The following is a 21,626-nucleotide window of genomic DNA, read 5'->3' on the forward strand; positions in this document are numbered from 1 at the left end:
TCTAAACTCTTTATTCCATCTGAACGTTGTCTTAAATCTTATATATAAATGTTCTGCTCTTTTGAACATGGCATTTGCTTTCGAAGAAGGCATTCACTAGGTTTCTTCATTCAAAGACTTTGTAGAAATCATAAATGCTACTTCCTCTGTTTGGGCATTTTGCAGTGATACACTGAATTTTCCAAGTTCAGTGAGATGCAGGTAAATTATCGGTACTGGCGTCATCCATTTCTAATAATAAAAATCATGCCGTCTATTAAGTGTTTTTAAACAGGGAAGCTGTATGGCCTGGTGGATTGAGCAGAGGCCTGGAGTCAGAGGGACCTGGATTTTAATCCCAGCTCTGCCACTTCTCTGCTGTGTGACCTTGGCCAAGACATTTCACTTCTCTGGGCCTCAGTTACCTCATCTGTAAAATGGGGTTTAAAACTGTGAGCCTCATTTGGGACCGGGACTGTGTTGAACCTGATTATCTTCTCTCTGCCCTAGTACTTTGATTCATTCATTCAATCGTATGTATTGAGCGTTTAGTGCTTCTCAAATAGTAAGCTCTTAACAAATACCATCATTATTATTAGACTGTGAGCCTGTTGTTGGGTAGGGATTGTCTCTATCAGTTGCCAAGTTATACGTTCCAAGTGCTTAGTACAGTGCTCTGCACACAGTAAGCACTCAATAAATACGATTGAATGACTGAATAATAAATGTTCAATATGTACTAAGCACCAGAGGCTATACAAAATCATCAAATCTGATACAGTCCTGGTCCCAAATGTAGCTCAGTTAAATATCATTCCCAGTCCAGCAGTCTCTTTGGTGATTTGCTCAGGGGACTCTCCAACACCTCAAAAAATGGCCCAGAAATTGTTGGCAGAGCATGCTCCAAAATCCATTGGTTGGTGATTGCTTAATTTCAGCCCAAGCAAGGAGAGACTGAGGGAGGTTTAATTTAGTGGTTGTGCTGGTCCCGGACATGAGGGCCAGCTGGGCATTTCTGTGAGGTGAGGTGTCAGACCATTCTTGTTGCAACCCTGGAATTCTTATTTGGAGAGGAGGAGTGTCCCCGGAAAGACTACCCTGGTTAACAGTTCGAACAGAAAATTGTGCCTAGCAAAAAAGAAGGAAACAAAGTGGAGCTTCCCAGAGCAAAAAAGGAAAATACATTAATGTGTTGGAGGATTTAAAAATGAATTACAACCATGTAAATGTATTTACAAGCCCGGGCTTGGAAGTCAGAGGTCATGGGTTCGAATCCCTGCTCTGCCACTTGTCAGCTGTGTGACTGTGGGCAAGTCACTTAACTTCTCTGTGCCTCAGTTACCTCATCTGTAAAATGGGGATTAAGACTGTGAGCCTCACGTAGGACAACCTGATGACACTCTATTTCCCCTAGCGCTTAGAACAGTGCTCTGCACATAGTAAACGCTTAACAAATACCAACATTATTATTTTAAAAGCGAGTAAAAATCCTAGCTGATATCGTTACATGATCATATGGCAGTATCAATCTCTACCAACAACACTTTTTTTCAATTTATTGTATTAAGCGCTTCCTATGTGTCAAGCCCTGTTATAAGTGCTGAGATTGATACAAGCTTATCAGGTTGGATACAGTCTCTGTCCCATATGGAGTGCACAGTCTAAATAGGAGGGAGAAGAGGTATTGAATTCTGACTTTACAGCTGAGGAAACTGAGGCCTAGGGAGGTCAAGTGACTTGTCTAAGGTCACATAGCAAAAGACTGGCAGAGCTGGGATTGGAGCCCTGCTCCTCTGACTGCAAAGATTGCGGTCTTTCCACTGGGCCATGCTGCTTGCATTTTAGTATTTTTAAAAAATTCATTCATTCAGCTGTATTTATTGAGTACTTACTCTGTGCAGAGCACTGTATGTATATATGTATTTAACTTTCAAATTCTTTCACATCCTTTAAGCAAAAAAGACTTGTGCTATTGTCAGTCTGCCTGTACCAGAACACATAAAACTGTTCTTCAGACTAGTTAAAACACTTGAGTAACTGGAAAAAGAGGTAGGATGGAAGGTCAAAGTGTGAAAACGAGTGGTTTGTGCCAAGATAAAGTGTGCATGCTGCAAAAACAGTGTAATCTCAAAATGAGAGCCTGCTTTGAGAAATATTTGTCAGTGGGACAGAAAAGAACATTAATAGAAGAACACGGTAGTGAGGGAGGCCTCTAGTACAAGATAAGTTATTGCTGTCAAAATACCTTTGTAAAAAAAAACGACACTCGTATTTCCTTCAGGAGATAGCACTCAGCTGTAATCCATCAGTGGTGTTTATTGTTTACATATCCTACTGGATGCAAACAGTATTTGTGTGCTTGGGAGAGTACCTACAATGGAGTTGATAAACGCAATCCCCACCCTCAAGAAGCTTACAAAATGTAAATATTTCCCTAGTTTTATGGAGACTTAATTGTTGTTTTCCTTATCAGTTCTGCTTCCTCTCCCAACTGGGGCTTGCAATCAGCATAGCCTGGGAGATGGATTTAATCCCCATTATAAAGGTGAGGTAACTCAAGCAAAGGTAAATTTCCCCCTTCTAGACTGTGAGCCCATTGTTGGGTTGGGATTGTCTCTATTTGTTGCCGAATTGTACTTTCCAAGCGCTTAGTACAGTCCTCTGCACACAGTAAGTGCTCAATAAATATGATTGAATGAATGAATAAGTGAAGTGACTTGCCCAAGTGCACAAAGTAGACAAGTGGCAGAGTGGGGATGAGAACCTAGATTCTCTGAAACAGATACAGTAGTCCCATGCTCTTTCCACTAGGCCATGCTGCATCGTCTAGAAATGAATGTTTTTCCAAATGCAATTGACAAAAGATTTTATGGCTGTAGCCATCTTCATAGAGTAGAGGAGAGCTGCCTCTTTTTGTTTCAAGATAAAAGTACTGCTTATCAGTCAGTGTTATTTATTGAGTCCTTATCATGTGCCCATAATAAGGAGATTGAGTTTTTGAGTGTTTGCGTTTATTATGTCAAACACTGTTCTAAGGGCTGGGCTACCCCGGGCCAGGGCATTTGGGTTGGACACGGTCCCTGTCCCACATGGGGCTCACAGTATTAAGTAGGAGTGAGGAGAGGTATTGACTCTCCACCTTACAGTTGGGGAAACTGAGGCCCAGAGAAGTTGTGACTTAGCCAAGGTACCACAGCAAGCAGTTGGCAGAGCTGGGATTGGAATCCACGTCTTCTAACTCTCAGGCCTATGTTCTTTGCCCGAGGCCACAGTGCTTGCACACTTTGATATCTGTGCCCAAGAAAATCAAACTGTGCACCTTTTGTGGCCCCTGATGATGTGAGTGGAGCACTACTTACAAAAAGATTCCCCTGTGTCTTTCCTCATAAATCTTTATGCATAATAGAAGTATCAGTGTGAATGAAGCTTTCATTTACCAAATATCATTGTGAGTGAATAGAACAATGCTCTTTGCCCTTTTCCAGCCTGAAATTTTCCTAAATTTATGGACTCTTCTCCTGATAGCCAATTTTCTACTCCCTAGATGGTAGGTATTCTACACCAACTGATTTACTTCTTTATATGTTTCAAGCCGTTTTCTTTCAAGGAATTCAATACCTTGTATTCATTTTCTTTAAGAAGGTTTATTTAGGAAGAGTCTACTGAGTTACGCCTTTATTGTCTTAGGAGAACTCTTTTCTCCCCTTTCTGTCCTATTCTTGTCCCCTTTTCCTTCCTTTATTCCCTTTTATATTTCTTTTGCATGGTTCACCTTAATTTTTTCTAAATTATTTACTTTATCTGCCAACCTGAAGTGAAGAGTGTTGTAAGTGAAGAGTGTTCTCTGTTTCTCACCATCTCCCCATTATTTTCTCCTTCAAACCCTGAATTTACTTGCTTAAAGGTTTTCAGATAACCCTCTAAAAATATCGTACAGCGTAATCCTTCCTTTCAGCATTATGGCTAGATCAGGTTTCTGGAGTCGTTGATTCTGTTTTCTCTGGTCTTCTCAAAACTCCTATTTTAAGATTTATGAATAATGCAAATTTCTCTTTTATCTCTATTTTTCTCAAGACACCAAAATATCTAATTTTGGGCCTGTGCATTTTAGAAATTTTTGGGTTCACTGGAAGTGGAACCCGGACCTTATCCAAGATCATCTGCTAACAGATTGCCAGTTGGCCAAAACGTTTTGGAGTTTGCAAGCCAAGTAGGTGGGAAGCTCAAAGCTGGAGCTTTTCATTTGTAAAGAAAGATGGATAGATAATTTTAAAACCAAAAACAGTGAACTTAAACTAAAACCTGCTCTTGGGAGAAGTATTTTCTGATAAAGACAAGATGGGGAATGGTCGAGTGTTCTATCTGATATTAGTAATGTTAATCAATTGGTGGATCTGTGCCCACTTTATAAACCAGGGTATCAGTCCAAAGAATCAAATTGGCAGAAATTATCATCAGGTTTTCTTATAAGAACAGGAAGCTCTGTGTCCTTGGGGAAAGAACATATGTCTGGGAGTCAGAGGACCTGGGTTCTAATCCCAGATCTGCCATTTGCCTGCAGCATGACCTTCGCAAATCACTCAATTTCTCTGTCTGTCAGTTCCCTCATCTACAAAATAGAAATTCAATATCTGGTCTACCTCCTATTTAAACTATGAGCCACACATGGGACCTAATGCTCTTACCTCTACCCTAACAATTAGTATAAAGTTTGTCCCATAGTGAGCACTTATCATTATTGTTGTTATCATCATCATCATCGTTTGAAAATAGTAGCATGAGTTGGTCTGTGCCTTTCTTTACTGAAGCATCCCTGCATTTTTTTGTTTAGTAAATATCTATAGGTATGTTACTGCCTTTAGAAAAGTAGCATGAGTTTAATTCATGTGTGAGCAAAGAATAAAACAGATGTAGGTGGCATAAGCTGGGGTGTCCAAAAGATATATCTCATAGTATCATTTTCTTAATCCGACACTTTCCTTCCCACCTTCAGTTTGCACTGTTAGGATGAGTTGGAGTTTGTGTTCACTGCCTTTACTGAGTCAGGCTCTTCATGGAGTTCTTTCAGTAGAAACATATGCTCAGAGTTCCAAAGTAATTATAATATCACTAAAAGTTTAATAATCAGATTGCTGAAACAAAAATATTTAAAAAATTTGATTTGCTTTGATCCAGTCATCTGAATTTAATTTGAGACTGTGTGATTGATTATGACAAGACAAAGTCAGTGATCATATTGTCTAAAGCCTGGTGGAAGAAACTAGGCAATTAAATTTGAGGCAAATTTATTTTAATTATTTTCAAGGGTTTTTTTTTGTTTGTTTTAGCTTCATGAGGTTGTACCTTGATCGCTCTATAGAAATCCTCCTTTAAAAAATGGTATTTGTTAAACATTTACTATATGTCAAACTCTGTTCTTAGTGCTGGAGTAGGTATAAGGCTATTAGTTTGGGCACAGTCTCTGGAACTGTGGAGTGCATGTGAAACTTTCAGTCTAAGTGGGAAGGAGTAAGAATTAATCTCTAACTTACAGATGAGGAAAATGAGACACTGAAGAGTGAAGGGACTTGCCCAAGGTCACGCAACGGGCAAGTAACGGAGCTGGGATTAGAACCCAGGTCCTCTGACTCCCAGGCCCGTGCTCTTTCTGTTAGGCAATGCTAAGCTCCTACTCTCACCTGCAAATTCAAGGATGTATTATCATTATAATTATCAATAACAGTAATCATATTCACTGAGTGCTTACTGTGTGCAAAGCACTGTACTGAGCACTTGGGAGAATGCAGTATAACAAAGTTCGAAGACACAGTCCCTGGCCACAAGTGGTTACCATCTGGAGTGTTCAAACACTGTCCAAAGTGCTGGGTTAGATTGAAGTTTATCATGTTGGACATCACCCTCATTCCTCATGGTGTTTAAAGTATAAGGGAGGGAAAACAGGTATCTAATGGCCATTTTACAGATGAGGAACCATGCGCAGAGAAGCGAAGCTACTTACCCAAAGTCACACAACAGATAAGTGATGAATCCAAGATTAGAACCCAGGTCCTTCTGGTTTGCAGGCTCTTGCTCTATCCACTAGGCACCCTGTTCCTTGTGCATATTGTGTACTCCTCTTCTGTGGCTTGTCTTGGCTAAGTCTGTTCATTCAGTCTGGAATTCCTGACTGCTTCCTAGACAATAAAATGCAATTTGTTTTTCTAAAAAAAATTATGATTATACAGGAACCCTTTCTTTATTTCACTATAAAGAATGTTTTTTTTCTAGAAAAAAATAGTAATCTTGAAAAACTGTGGTATTTATTCTTTATATTTTGAAGTTAACATACATATACTGTTTGTATAGCACTGCTGGAGTGGATACAAAGTAAGTAGTGATAGTAATGACTGGAGTTGATAATTTAGGGTTAGGATAAGTGATATCCCCTGTACTGAATTATCCAAGAGGGGGTGTTAGAAGCTGGAGTTGTATGTGTGAGTATGTGTGTGTGTGGTGGGGCAGGCAGGAGACTAGGGCTGGATAGTCGGTGTCAAATGGATTAATAATATGCGTGCAATGAAGAGGTCTGAGGGTTGGAGGAGAAGGTTTGATACCATTTAGTTGTTGGTCCTGTTGATGAGATGATATGTGATAGGCATTTAATATGTGTTCCAAGTGCTGGGGTAGGTAGAAGATAATCAGTTTGGTCACGTGGGGGTTCAGTGTTTGTAGCCCAGCCTCTGCTGTGGTTGTCAGGAGCAGAGGAAGTTGAGGGGTTGTGATGTGATGAAGTCTTGTTTTTGGGAGGGACGCTCACCCTGGAGGGACCAGACCCTCACCTCTGGGTCTAGAGGTGAGGGTTTTTATGGGGCAGAAACTATGGGGTGCATGGGGGTGCATGCTCACTGTCTCTGTGTGTCTATCTCTGTGTGTCTTGTGTGTGTCTCTCATTGAGCTCTCTTCCTGGGCTTGGGCCATGTCTCAGTTAGCTAGTATTTCCCACTCAACTATAAAATCACCGCAGCCAGTAACCTTCCACAACCTCAACCTGGTTCTTTTTGCTTGGAATGTGCTGGAAGGTGAGGGGTTGTTTGTGCAACGTTCTTACACTCCCCCCCCCCACCATTATCCAAAGGTGGGTGCATCTCCAGCCCCCACCCATTGTAAACCTTCCCCCGACCCCATTCTCCACCCTCCTCAGTCAATTGAGCGCCGTGGGTCCGTCCTGGAAGCATCAATGTGGGAGTACCAGAATGTGAGCCCCCCGGGGCAGGAAGCGAGATACAAGCAAGATCCTTCTGCCGAGGGGGAAGGAGTGGGGTGGTGTTACTGCCACGTGCCCCACGAGGGCAGGATTGCGCCCAACTCAGCTAGCCATTGGGGGACTCTATTTGGGCTTCCCAATTCCTGTACCCCGAGATACAATCTCTCATTCCGCTGCCGTGGGACTCCATAACAGCCCCAAGAGTCCAGCAATGAGTTCAGTAGTTCCACTGCTGTGGAGTAGACTGTGAACTCATTGTGGGCAGCGAATGTCTGTTAAATGGTGCTTAATACAGTACTCTGTACTCTGTGGCAAGAGCCCGGGCTTGGGAGTCAGAGGTCATGGGTTCTAATCCTGGCTCCGCCGCTCGTCAGCTGTGTGACCTTGAGCAAGTCACTTAACTTCTCTGTGCCTCAGTCACCTCATCTGTAAAATGGGGATGAAGACTGTGAGCCCCACATGGGACAACCTCATTACGTTGCATGTACCCCAGCACTTAGAACAGTGCTTGGCACATAGTAAGCGCTTCAATACCAATGTTAATAAATATGCCGGCCTGACCCAGAACACCACCAACACTTCTGCGGTTCGCATGTATTGACTGAGTACTTCATAGATGGCCGCCTGGGAGACTGAGTTACTAAGAGCAAATTTCCTGTTGAGTTGGAATCTAGTATACAAGAATATTTCTAGATGACTCCTCCATCTACTTGTCCGGGCTCCTACTCAAATGGATGTAATTTATTCGTATTAATGTCTGTCTCCCCCTTTAGATGGCAAGCTCATACTGGGCAGGGAATCTGTCAATGGATATACTGTGTTCTGCAGTAAGTGCTGGATAAATACAATTGACTGAAGCCTCTTCCCTAGACGCCGTACTCTTAGTAGGGTGCTCTGTCAAACGGCGTTCAATAAACACTATTGCTGTCGTAATGCAGCTCTGCCACCCTTCACTCTACGTATTGATTTACTTGTTTTTTATGCCGATTCAAGCTTATCGTGGCTTCAGGGTGTACACCTTCATCTACCGAGCTTGTATGTGCTATTCCAGCTATATGTAACTCAATTTTAATGTCTGTCATGTAGACCGGAAGCTTCTTGCGAACAGGGGCCATGTATGCTATGTAATGCTAAAATCCTTGAAGCATTCTCACCATGTTGTTCCAAAGTCAATGCTTCCCTCTTTAGGCTGTGAGCTTCTTTTTGGCATGTTAGTTTACTGTGCCAAGGGGTTAGTACAGTGTTCTGCACATGGAAAGAGCTCCAGTGCAGTGGCCTGGCAGACTGACGTAGATTGTAAGCTCCCAGTGGGCAGGGACTGTCTCCTACACCAAGTTTGCCAAAGAGTGTGCTCAAGGGGGTGTGGTGTCGCTCCAGGCCAAACTTGGTGTCACTTGCCCCATCCGGATCTACTGTTGGTGGACTGGAAGAGGAGCAGGGGTGAAGGACCAGATTGGCACTGGGTAAGTGTTCAGGGACTTGGCTGCCTGAGAGAAAGGGCATCAGCCCAGCTTCTTTCTGTGACCTAGAGAAGTCTCCCAGACAATCCTGCTCACAGGTAAGACTCTGGGGAACTGGGGAGGTGGGTGGGTTGGGTGGGGAGGGGGGCTGCAGGGCCTGAGTTGGTTGGGGAAACCCAGACTTTCTGGGGTGACAAAGCCAGTCAGGGCCTCCCCTGTAGGGTGTGTGAATGGCGGGCCTCTCTCAAGTCTCAGAGGGGTCGCCCCTCATTGCTGGTTCTCTCACTCTCTCTCCCTCTTTCTCTCTCTCTCTCTCTTTTGCTCTCTTGCTTTATCTCACTCTTCTTTTCTCTCTTTCTCTCGCTCTCTTGCTTGCTTCCTCTTTCTCTTGTGCTCGGTCTCACTTCTGGTGTGAGTGAGCCTGCAGGGGACAGTCCAGCTGCAACATGGGGATACAGATGGGGCTGGGCCCTGGCTGCAGCACCCCCTGACCAGAGCAGGGGCACAGAGTGAGATTACCCTGAGACCTGACGAGATTTATCCTTAGGGCCAAGGAAGGAGCCTGAGCCCCAGGTGCATCACGGAAGACCTGGCCCCTGGTCCAACCCTGCTTCCCCAAGGACATGTTGGTGCTGAACCGGACTGTACAGGATGGTGAGTTGTATGCTTTAAGCTTGGGGCTCTCAGGGTTCTGTTTCAGGCAAGTGGAAGGAATCCATGGTTTTTTTTGAGCACTAGGTGAAGTGCTTGAAAGAGCATAGTGAAGGGAATCTTATCCCCCGCTACACACACGTACATGCACACGCAATCCACTGCATCCTTATAGTCCACAAACCAGAGCAGTGACCGAGTCCCCCTGGGCTCAGTAGTGACCCTTGACGAGGCTCCTATCCAACTTCCTGCTCCCTGGCTGGAGGAATTGGATCCCCACTAGAGACCTATCCAAGTGTCCCCCACCCCCAACTGTGTTAGGTTGGCACTCTCCCCATGGGTGGCCTCATCAGTCAACCAATGGTCACCTCCATCCCCAGGAAGCCATGACACTGCCCCAAACCGGCCCACCCCACCCCGTGGACAGCGGAGGCCTGGATGCCCGGATGCTATGGACACTGATTGATTGTGCCAGCCCCACTGTAGGGGCAATTGGTTAGCACTGGGCTGCTGCCCCCTGGCCACGGCGGCTGCCCTCCAGACACCCCCTCCCTCCCGTCCCCAAGCCCACAATTGTATTTCCTCCTTCCAGAAAATGCCATTTCTTTTGGGGGTCAAGGGTCAAACACTGCATCATGGGTGCCAAACAAGTCCCTTGCAGCTCCAGAAGGTGATGGAGGTGTGTGCGTGTATGTGTGCCTCATGCGTGAAAGCGAGGGCTGGGACCAGAGCAGGGTGAGAGGGGCCGCCCCTCTTTGGGCGGGTAGAGAGTTATGGAAACAGGAGTCTAGAGCTTTGGGCAGGTGCTCTGTGGAAGGATCTGAGAGCGGGTGTGAAGTCGCCTCGGGGCCCTTAATTTTATAGTCAGTGTGACTTCCTCCTGGCCGGGCCTTTCCGTTGGAAGCTATCTGCCTAGCTCTGGCTTCAAGAGTACAGACTCCTCCTGCCCGAGGAGGGTGCCCCTGGGGGAGGGGGCTACAGGGACAGGAGTAAGCAGGGGAGTGCGTGTCTATCTGTATGCATGTGTGACTACTCTATGTCCTCCATCCTTCCTGCACGAGCAGAATGAGGGGTGGAGAGGACTAGCAGCCAATGCTAGAATGGTTTTCCCCCCCATCCTACCAACACAAATGTCACGGTCTGGCCTTCTCCTCTCCTCCTCCCCTTTATGTCCCTTTGACAGCTTGGGCTCTGTAATCCCGAATGCATCTGTATGGACTAAAATGGATATGTTTTTCCTCTTTCCAGTGTCCCCGATCCACTGGCAGCTGCCCCTGCTCCCCAAAGGGTTATAATTTGAGGGTATCAGCTATTACTCAAAGCAGGAGGATGACAGCAGCTTCTAATTTGTAGAGTGACAAGCTAGCACCCTCCCTCCACCTTTCATTCCTTCAGTTTCACCCAGTCAGGGTAAGGGGGCTGGAGACTTGGGAGTGCAAAAAGAGGGGATGATGTCACCTTCTTTTTCTCCTTCCCTCTTCCCCATACCCAGCCTGAGGCTCTTGAGAAGAATGTGGCTCCCATGGATGGGAGAATCTTAGATTTCTCCTGGCCCTTATCAACTTGATCAGGTGGGGCTAGACCAGAAGGCATGACCCTCTTAGGCCCAAGAGACAGAGAATGGGCACCATGGGTTGGAGATGGGCAGTGGCTCAGATTGGAGGTTGTCCCAGGTTCCACTATCCAATCAGTTAGTGAATCAGTCAGTCGTATTGAATCGACTTAAGTGACTTGCAGTGTGACTCCAGTGGTGTTCCTTGATCTCTGTGGGTCTCTGCTTTCCCTTCCCCCTTTCCTAGTAATAAACACAATACTTGTGGTATTAAGTGCTTAAATGCCAGAATATACATTATATATTTACATGCATGTATGTCTCCCCATCTGGTTTGTGAACTTCTTGTGGGCAGGGAATGTGTCTACTAACTCTGTTGTAATAGTAATAATAATAATGATAACTGTTGTATTTAAGTATTTAGCATGTGTCAGGCACCACAGCAAGAGCAAAGGGAGACATAAGGCAATTGGATTGGACCCAGTCCCTGTCCTAGACAAGGACACAGTCTCCATCCCCATTTTACACATGAGGCAATTGAGGCTCTAAGAAGTCAAGTGACCTGCCCAAGGTCACAGCGTGGCTCAGTGGAAAGAGCACGGGCTTTGGAGTCAGATGTCATGGGTTCGAATTCCGGCTCGGCCACTTGTCAGCTGTGTGACTTTGGGCAAGTCACTTAACTTCTCGGTGCCTCAGTTACCTCATCTGTAAAATGGGGATTAAAGACTGTGAGCCCCACGTGGGGCAACCTGATTACCCTGTGTCTACCCCAGCACTTAGAACAGTGCTCGGCACATAGTAAGCGCTTAACAAATACCAACATTATTATTACAGCAGACAAGGGGCAGAGCTGGAAATAATAAACTGTGGTAGTTAAGCACCCAAAATGTGCCAGGGTTAGGGCGGAACACAAGCAAATCAGGTTGGACACCCTCCCTCTCCCACAGTGGGTTGACTGTCAATCTCCATTTTATAGATGAGGTAAGTAAGGCACATAGAAGGGAAGTGACTTGACCAAAGTCCCACAGCAAGCAAGGGTGGAGCTGGGATTCAAACCCACAACTGTCTGATTTTGAGGCCCATGACAGGGGATTGTAACATTATAGGTGGGCACTTGCAAGAAACCCCAAGCAGACAACTCCAGTACATTGAGACCCATGTATAGGTAACCCACCTGAATGGTGCACACATACGCATGCCCCCCCTCCCACCCACACAAATAAACTTGTGCCCCAGATATCCCACCTACCTGTAATTTTATTTTACTCTCCATCTCCCAGGTAGAATGTAAGATGCTTGAAGGCAGCAAGTGTGTTTACCAGCTCTGTGGAAAACTCCCAAGCACTTAGTAAAGTGGTCTGCATAAAATAAACCTAATTGATTAATCTCCCATGTGCCCTCCTCAGCAATGTCCAGGCTGCCGAGCCAAACCATGTTCTTCTAGTTAAGGCAGGGGCAGGAGAAAGAGGACAGAAATATGGTGAGAAACCAGCTGGCCCCCTCCTCTTCCTGCCTAATAATTGTGGTGGCATTTAAGTGTTCACTATGTACCGTACAATGTACAGTACAATCTACTGGGTAGATTCAAGATTTTCAGGTCAGACTCTGTCCCCGTCCCTCAGGGAACTCACAGTGTAAGAGGGAGGGGGGAAGAGATATTGAATCCCCATTTTATTATTATTGTCACTATTAATAATGGCATTTGTTAAGCACTTATTATGTGCCAGGCCCTCTACCAGGAGCTGGGGTGGACACAAGCAAATCAAGTTGGACACAGTCCCTGTCCCCCCTGGAGTTAATACTGTGATTTTTGATTACTTTTGTTTTTCCAATTCTCGAATGGCAAAGTCTCCTTTTTAAGATCACTCTTTTGGATGCTGGTATTTCTGGATGCTGCAGTGAGTCTAACTAAATATTTAATAATGTTGGTATTTGTTAAGCGCTTACTATGTGCAGAGCACTGTTCTAAGTGCTGAGGTAGATTCAGGGTGATCAGGTTGTCCCACGTGAGGCTCACAGTTAATCCCCATTTTACAGATGAGGTAACTGAGGCACAGAGAAGTTAAGTGACTTGTCCAGAGTCACACAGCTGCCAAGTGGCAGAGTCAGGATTCGAACCCATGAATTCTGACTCCCAAGCCCAGGCTTTTTCCACTGAGCCACGCTGCTTCCAATTCCCAAATCGCCAAAGTCTCCCTCCCTCTGGTATTTCTGGATGCTGCAGTGAGTCTAACTAAATATTTGTGGAAGTGGTATAATTGTTATATAATCATGATGAGTTCATTAATGATATCAAGTGCTTACTGTGTACAAAGTGCTTGGAGGAGTCTAGTACATCTTAGTTTGAAGACACGTTCCCTGCCCACAAGGAATTAATAGTCCTTTTAAATATAATATAAATTGCAGAGAGGGGAAATAGTTGAGTGGAAGCATATTGATGACTCAATGACACTGTCCTGAAAGAAAAAGCTTTTCCCACTCTCACATGGCAGATGGAGAGTTGGATTTGGGAGTCATTCTTAGTGATGTGATAGCTGAAGCTATATCATTATTATTATTTTTTAAGGCATTTAAGCGCTATGCAGTGTGGCCCAGTGGAGAGAGTCTGGGCCCGGAAGTCAGAAGGACCTGAGTTGTAATCCCTGCTCCGCCCTTTGTCTGCCGTGTGACCTTGGGTAAGTGACTCACTTCCCTCTCCCTCAGTTACCTCATCTGTAAAATGGGGATGAAGACTGAGAGCCCTATGTGGGACATGGACTGTGTCCAACCTGAACAGCTTGTATCTGCCTCAGCGATTAAAACAGTGCCTGGCACATACTAAAGGACATAAATACGGTTTTAAAAAAAGGAGCATTCAGAAAGGTCTTACTCCTCACTGAAGAGAACTTCCAAGTAATGCCTCATGCTCTTCTCCCCCTCAAACATCTGGGTAAGGTCACTGTGGGCTGGGAACGTGTTTACCAACTCTTTAGTATAGTCCTTTCCCAAGCACTCAGTACAGTGCTCAGTATCCAGTAATGTTGCATGTAAAATTATGGCTATTGGTTGCTCTGCATGGTCACTGAGACCGTACATGGTTCTTATATTATCCAAATTTTATTCTGCAGAATGATCAAACACCAGGCCCCCGGGGGTGATTAGTGAAAGACCCCAAAGACACTTTTTTGGTTACATTTAGACTCACACAGTAGCGCCCCCCTGGCCTTACATGCACATTTCAATCACTCCCGTAGACATCTTGATTCCCAGATAAGGTCACTTTAGGCCCCAGAGTTTGTTGACACATTCTCAAATGGTGGATAGTAAAATTCAGCAAGTTACAAAGGATTTTCTAAACCTTTTCACACTGGCATTTTAAAAGTTCTCTTCCCTGTTGCTCAAAATGGTTTCACTTGTGCTAAGGCTCTGTTTTCACCAGGCAGCTCAATTATTGCAATTTCATTACATCACTTTCCACAATAAGCATTCGATCAGTACCACTGATTGACTCTAGGCAGTCCTTCTAGGCAGTAAGCTTCTTCTGGGCAGGGAACATGTTCATTCATTCCGTCACTCATTCAATCACATTTATTGAGTGCTTACTGTGTGCAGAGCACTGTACTAAGCGCCTGGAAAGTACGATTCAGCAATTAAGAGAGACAATCCCTGCCCACACTGGATTTACAGTCTCAAAGTGGGGAGACGAACATCAAAACAAGTAAACAGGCATCAATGTAAATAAATAGAATTATAGCTATGTGCATATATACACAACTGCTGTGGGGCAGGGAGAGAGGGGTTGAGCAAAGAGGGCCTGTCAGGGTGATGCGGAGGGGAGAGGGAGCTGAGGAAAGGGGGGGCTTAGTTAGGGAAGGCTTTTGGGAGGAGGTGAGCCTTCAGGAGGGCTTTGAAGGAGGAAGGTGTGATTGTCTACCACGTTTGTCTACATGCCTACCAACTCTGTTCTCTTGTCCTCTCCCAAACACAGTCCACTGCTCTGCACACTGTAAAAGCTCAAAAAATTCCATCGATTAAATCAAGTGGTTAAAGCCCAGGCGAACCGTGAGACCCTTGAACTCCATGAGTGGAGCTCATCCCTGATTAATTCACGGAAAGAGTCTCCGCATCATCACCTGGTCACCTGTTCTGCGATCCTGATGCCAAAGGGCTTTTCCTGATGGTCACCACTGGTTCTCTGCAGAGTCCGGGCCTGTTTGACTTTAGGCAATTGAGGTTTTCCAATCCCAACCGTCAACAGGAGCATCCAAAGCAGCAGAATCAAATTACCCGGTGACCTGCTAAGTGCAGTGCAAGGGGAAATTAAGTGGCATAACACATGAGCAGGGAGGATGGCTCCAGCATTGCCTCTCTCCCATGAGACCAAAGATCCTCTTCCCCATCTCCCGAGGAGGCATTTATGGTACGTTCCAAGACCCCTAATACTGGGTCCATCGGCTCCAAGCTCTGGGAGGAGGAAAGCCCCACACGTCTTCTCCTCCAGAACTCGGCAGGTGGGGGGTGGATGACCAAGGGGAGAATCCTACTGGCAACCGCTCTCTCTACAGTTGTGGCTCATCACAACTCCCCACCCGTGAAGTTTACCCCCTGCACTTGGGCAGTGAGGTCAATTCCCAAATGTACTCCACCATGGAAAGATGGAGCTCTGTGATGCAGTCCCACTCAAAGGGAAGGTGGGGTGTTTGTGCGTGCGCTCATGGAAGATGGGATTAGCTTTGGGGAGAGTAATGAGGAGGGGGCTGCCACCGTTAACACGAAGGCTGGTTCCGGACTCAAGAATTGGGGTTTGGGGCAGGGAGCTGACTTTGGCTTCACCAAATGAGCAGCCCTGGAACCCTGCACACGCTTGTTCACAGGTGGGGAGCCCCTCCATGTTTGATAGTAGAAGCGCCTATGGAAGTGGGGACCCCCTCCTTGTCCAAAGCAATGCATTTCCCAAGAGAAGCGCCATGGTGTAGTGGATAGAGCACAGGCCTGGGAGTCAGAAGGTCATGGGTTCTAATCCTGACTTCACCACTTGTCTGCTCTGTGACTCTGGGCAGATCGCTTCACTTCTCTGGGCCTCAGTTCCCTCATCTGTAAAATGGGCATTTAGATTTTGAGCCCCAAAGGCCAGGGACTGTGTCGGAAGCAGCGTGGCTTAGTGGAAAGAACATGGGCTTGGGAGTCAGAGGATGTGAGTTTTAGTCCTGGCTCCTCCACTTGTGTGCTGTGTGACCTTGGGCAAGCCGCTTAACTCTGCTTAATTTCCCCCTGCCTCAGTGACCTCATCTGTAAAATGGGGATTAATACTGTGAGTCCCACGTGGGGCAACTTGATTCCCGTGTGTTTACCCCAGTGGTTTGAACACTGCTTGGCACATAGTAAGTGCTTAACCAGTACTATAATAATAATCCTTGGGGAGAGATGGAGTCAGGAGCTGTGCCGTCACCTCTAAGGGAAGCTGTTGTTTGTGGTTGGTGAATATGTGTTTGAGTTTCCATGCTTCAAGTTCATCTCTGGAAGAGGAGAAGAGAGAGAAGGGAGCTGCCACCCCCAGCACAGAGGCTGGTACTGGAAACGGGGACAGGGGCTCTGTGCAGGGAACTGGTTCTGTCTGTCCTGGCTGTGGAAGGGACAAGACCCGAGGCCCTTAATTCTCTAAATGGATCAAACCTCTCTTTGCTCCCAGTCCTGTCTGCAGGCCCATTTTACACAGCTTCAGTCCTCTGAGAAGGGACACTGGTGGCCTTGACAGTGGTGGCTTCTGGGGGGTAGGGGAAGGGTCTAGTGTCAGGATTAGGACAGGGTAAGTTTAGCACCTCCATCCTGTTCCTCTTTGAGGGGCAGAGCCATGTAGATTTCAGTTCTAGTGTAATTCAGCAAGGAGTGCGAGGACTGAATTCTGCCCAGTCTGTAGTAGTTCTGGGCATTCGGTCCCTGGAGAATGACTAGTGGACTCGGGAATGTGAAGATGGGGTTAGTTAAGGGTTTAGAGCTGCAGGATGTAGCAGTCTGCTTAGCTGCGACTGTCAAACCTCACTTCTGAAGGGGACTCCATGTGTTGGGGGAGATTCACGTTTGCAAAGCTAGATTGTTTTCACCCCCCCCATCTCTCCCTTTCTGTCAGACGAATGGTTCTCCTGGAGCCCGAAGTGTCTAACAGATGTCTTTTTTAGCTGGTGACAGAGGGCGGGGCAGTGAGACTTGTGCCTCCACAGTCGCTCATCCAGGCGTGTCTTCCGGGTCCAGGTCTCATGCCAGATCTCACAGTGCCAGACGTGATGGTGCGCTTACTGCATGCAGAACACTGTATGAAGCACTTGGGAGAGTACAATAGGACACACACAGTACTTGCCCACAGCAAAATGGCCTAATGGCAAGAGCAAGAGAGTTAGAAGATGTGGGTTCTAACCCCATCTCTTTCACTTGTCTACTGTGTGGCCTTGGAGAAGTCCTGTAACTTCTTTGGGCCTCAGTTTCCTCATCTATAAATTGGAGATTAAGACTGGGAGCCCCATGTGGGATAACCTGATTACCTTATATCTACCCTAGTGCTTAGAACAGTGCTTGGCACATAATCAGTACTTAAAGAATACCATAACAATAACTCAGTATCCTACTCCCCCAGGACATCCTACAGTACTTTGAGCAAAGTATATGCTCAATTATCACCGGTGTATTTTCACCTCATTCTCTCCTCAGTGGCTAGAGAACAGGCCTGGGAGTGGAAGAGTAATGGGTTCTAATCCTGGTTCTGCCACTTGTCTGCTGTGTGGCCTTAGGCAAGTCACTTCATTCTTTTGTGCCTCAGTTACCTAATGTGTATAATGGGGATTGTGACTATGAGCTCCACGTGGGATAATGACTGTGTCCAAACCAGTTTTCTTTTATTTACCCCAACGCTTAGTACATTGCCTGACGTATTGAAAGTGCTAAAGAAATGCTACATTACTACTACTAATTATTAATACTATTCTTATTATCAACTACCCCCTCTGCGCTCACAACCACTGCATTTCTGTTACACGAAATGCCTAGTTTATGGATAGACACATAAGTGCCACAGGGAAAATGGGAATGTCCACACGTCACAGATCCAAGGCTGTAGAGGATGCAGAAGCCGGGGCGGGGGGTAAAAGAGGGCTTAATCGGAGAAGGCGTCTTGGCAGAGTTGTGAGCTGATTAATGTTCTGATACATCCGGCCTAGGTGGAGAGGGAGGGAGTGAGTTCCAGGCCTTGGGGAGGCTGGGGGGAAGGAGTCAGAGGCCACCCAGAGGAGCTGGAAGCCCAGGGAGGAAGCTAGCGCAGTAGGAGCAAAGTGCCACCAGATGGCGATAGAGAGGCGCGACCTTCAAGGCTCTTAGGCCTTCAAGGCCCTTTCATTTTAGAGTTGAGAAGAAAAAGGGAGCAAGTGCTTCATGCCAGTCAATCGGTAATCTCTTCTGGACCCCAGGCTGAGTCTCGAGTCTCTCGTCCAAGGTATTGGAGGGCGAGCAACGAAAATGTGAGGAACAGGAGGAGGAGGGATGTCTGCATCATGCCAAATTCTTGAAAAACTTAGCTTTGTGTAAAACAGCCTCTCCTCCGATGTTCTCCTGCCTTGGGTCTTCAAGGCCCAGGGTCGAGTAGGGAGAAGGTAGCTTCATGGCAAAATCTCCTGTTTGATTCATCACCTCCCATCTGGCTATTCTGGTCTTTGTATTGGTGGGTGGAGGCTGGGCCTGGGGGCCGGGGGTGGGGCGGAGGGGGCTTTGTCCTTGGGCAGTGGCAAGACGCGGGCCAGAAACCCCAAAGAAACTCTGCAGGGGCAAACAGGAGGAGATTCTCTTCTTGCAGAATCTCTGAAATACATGGTCCAGTTGTCCAAGAAATCCCCAGTTGATCTTTTAGGGCTGTACGTCTGGATCAAGAGATTATTATCCTCATAGACAATCTGGACTATCTCTCTTGTGAGCCTTCCTGTTTTCAGAGAGGCTAGAGCTGCTCCAGTCAGGCTGTGTAGGCTCATTTTCCATGTTAAAGAAATTGTCCGGTTTTACCGGGGGATATCTTTCAAAATTCTAGAGTGTCTTGTCAGGATTTCAGTTTCTAACCTGTATGACAACAGCACAACAGAGATAACTCCTTGTCCTTGTCCTAAGTCCTGGTTGACCAACTCAATGTTCAATGGAATGTTATTCTTCTCTGACTCAACTGATAAAAAACAACTCAAAGATTTATGCAGCACATCACATTTCCTGACATTTAAAAAGTCAGTAAAATAGCTAAATAAAAATAAATATAAAATGCAACTACAGGCCGCACAATAAAATACAATAAAATAGTTTAAAATAAAAGTTAATACTAAAATCACTAACATATAAAAGAATTTACATATAAATCTATTCAACACTCATTCCATTGAACATAGACGCCTAGGATATCTTGGGATTAAAAACAAACAAAAAAATACCACACATTCAAAGACCAAAAACAGCGAGGTTTATCTCGCTGCCTTTCCTAGCATGGTTGGAAGAATGGCTTTATGAACGCAAGCTGACTATAACACTATAGACCCACCCAAAAACTTCCAGGGGAAATTCCATCCAACCTCAAACCAGTTTCACTTCCCATGCTTTGTTTAGGAACGTCTGACCCACTGAGTATTTTGTCCTCAAGGTTTTGAATCTGTACAGATTTGGGGAGCTGCTACTTTGACCTGGAACTTTCCTGGATGAGGTAGGCCCTGGTAGGAGTAGAGGTGATTCAGGTCAGAAGGGAGAAGTGTCCTATTTCCCAGGAAGGGTGGGTTCCAGGGATATCCTCAGGGTGGCTCTGGGAGCTGGCATGTGCTGCCTTGATGACTGTCACCGCATTTACACCTGCCTTAGCTTTTCCATTTCAAAACCTGACAGTAGGAGTTTTGTTCCTCACATGCAGCGAGGAGAGAATCGGCGTTCCTAAATCCGGGGAAGAAATGAGGTTAAGGGGGCAGCGGATCAAGAAGGAGAATTCACGCGATTGTGCCCACCGTCGGAGGCATGGCCACTGCCCCTGAGGCCCCTTATTGCAGTGCGGGGGGAGCAGGGGCAGTCCAGTGAGAGGGGAGCAGGGGAGGAGGGAGGTGGCGGACCAGGCCTGCCTGAGGAGGGGGGACGGAGGGTGTGAGCCCACTGCAGCACTGCCACTAGGTGCCCCCTGAGCCTCAGTGGGAGGCCCACTGCAGGGGGGACAGTGACAGTGCAAAGGAGGGAAGAGAGGGTTGCTGGGGACCCCTTCTCTAACTTTTCCCCCTCCACCTCCCCTCCTTTTTCTCCAGCCACTTCCATTCTTCTCCTACCGTTTCTTCCCCAAGATTAAAGGCAAAAATACTGTTTCAACAGCACCCCAACATTTGAGGACCCAAGGCCTCCACCCAAGCCAGCTCTAACTTCTTCCTGGACTCTCAACGCCTCAGGGGAAACCATCCTGAAGTATTCCTGCCCCCACCTAAGGACCCCAGCCCTCCAGCCAAGGCAAGCTTTAACTTCTTCCTGGACTCTCAACACTCTGAGGGAAACCATCCTGAAGCACTCCTGACTCCACCCCAACCCCACACAAAATCCCAGACCCAAGCCACAGGATGTCTTCTGGGGCCTGGAGTTGTCTTTGACCACCCTGTGCACCTTCCCCCCCCCACCCTGCAAATCCTGGCCACCCCTCCCTCTAACAAGCAGCCCCTGCCCCGTGCCAGCCCCTCCCGCCCCCCAGCTCACCAGCTCCCACCTTTCCCACTTCCAGATATTCAAATGAAAGCTATTCTTCCCCCAGACACTATGCTGGTGAATAAAAGTTGTTAAAATCCCATCTCACACCCGATGGCCTTCCTTGGTTTATGGATTGGGTCTTGGTATGGTTCGAAGAGATGGTGTCTGCACAGGAGAATCAAGACAGATGTTCAGGATTGATGACTAAGACTCCTCTTTGTACAAAAGCAAGTGAAGGTGGCCACCCTGCCTGAGGGCTTTACAGTATGCAGATGGGTGGGAACTCTTGAGCCAGCCAAAGGTGTGACAGTTCTGTTGGGAAAGTGGAAGGGTGATCTATGGCACTCGTTGTCCCCTCTTCCTTAGAAGTTTTGTTTTTGCTCTCTCTCTCGGTCTCAGTCTCAGTCTCGATTTCAATCTCTGCTAGCTCCCAGGAGACCTGATATTTCCTAGGTCCAGACTGACACTTTGCAAGGTATATTTCAGAGTGTGGACAGCTTCCTTGGATTAATGGGCCATGTATAAGGCAAGCAAAACTCACCCATCCTTGTTGTACGTACTGGCTTTGTAACCACACTTTCACATTCCCTACTACACATCCCTAGCCCTCCCCACAACCCTATTCCTGCTCCCTTTTACCCACCCTCCTTAACACGCTAATGCAAGCCTTTGCTCTCCCCTTGTGGTCCACATGCTCCTGTAACTTTCTTCGCATGCTTTACATCACCGCTAAACACACAGCCCCACACAGATTCCTAGCACTTTCCAGTCTGGCCTATTCATTCATTCATTCATTAGTATTTATTGAGCTTTTACTATGTGTAGAGCAGTGAACTAAGCACTTGGAATGTACAATTCTGCAACAGAGTCAATCCCTGCCCAATAATGAGCTCACAGTCTAAGAGACACACTACCATTTGCCTTCACACCTGATGAAGGGGGGCAGACACCCGTAGAGCAGATGAGAAAAACATGCTGCTGCCAACACCAGTACATCTCAGGAGTTCCTCCTGGGTCTCAACCAGTTGACCTTACC

General features: G+C 46.4%; 2 long non-coding RNA genes across 2 annotated transcripts in view; both read left to right on the plus strand.

Annotated features, from left to right (window-relative positions):
- The window catches only part of LOC120638249, a 44,653-nt gene extending 31,164 nt beyond the window's left edge, over positions 1 to 13,489 (plus strand). Inside the window, exons 3-5 of the long non-coding RNA XR_005659812.1 lie at positions 8,600 to 8,780; positions 9,230 to 9,336; positions 13,452 to 13,489. This is a non-coding gene — a long non-coding RNA (uncharacterized LOC120638249). The remainder of the gene's footprint in view (positions 1 to 8,599; positions 8,781 to 9,229; positions 9,337 to 13,451) is intronic.
- Positions 13,490 to 13,524: 35 nt separating this feature from the next.
- LOC120638250 lies at positions 13,525 to 20,695 on the plus strand. The gene is made up of 2 exons (XR_005659814.1): positions 13,525 to 13,560; positions 20,228 to 20,695. It is a non-coding gene; the product is annotated as an uncharacterized LOC120638250 (long non-coding RNA).
- The last annotated feature ends 931 nt before the right edge of the window (positions 20,696 to 21,626 follow it).

The sequence above is a fragment of the Ornithorhynchus anatinus genome, chromosome 3 (genome assembly GCF_004115215.2).
Source record: "Ornithorhynchus anatinus isolate Pmale09 chromosome 3, mOrnAna1.pri.v4, whole genome shotgun sequence".
Lineage (NCBI taxonomy): Eukaryota > Metazoa > Chordata > Mammalia > Monotremata > Ornithorhynchidae > Ornithorhynchus > Ornithorhynchus anatinus.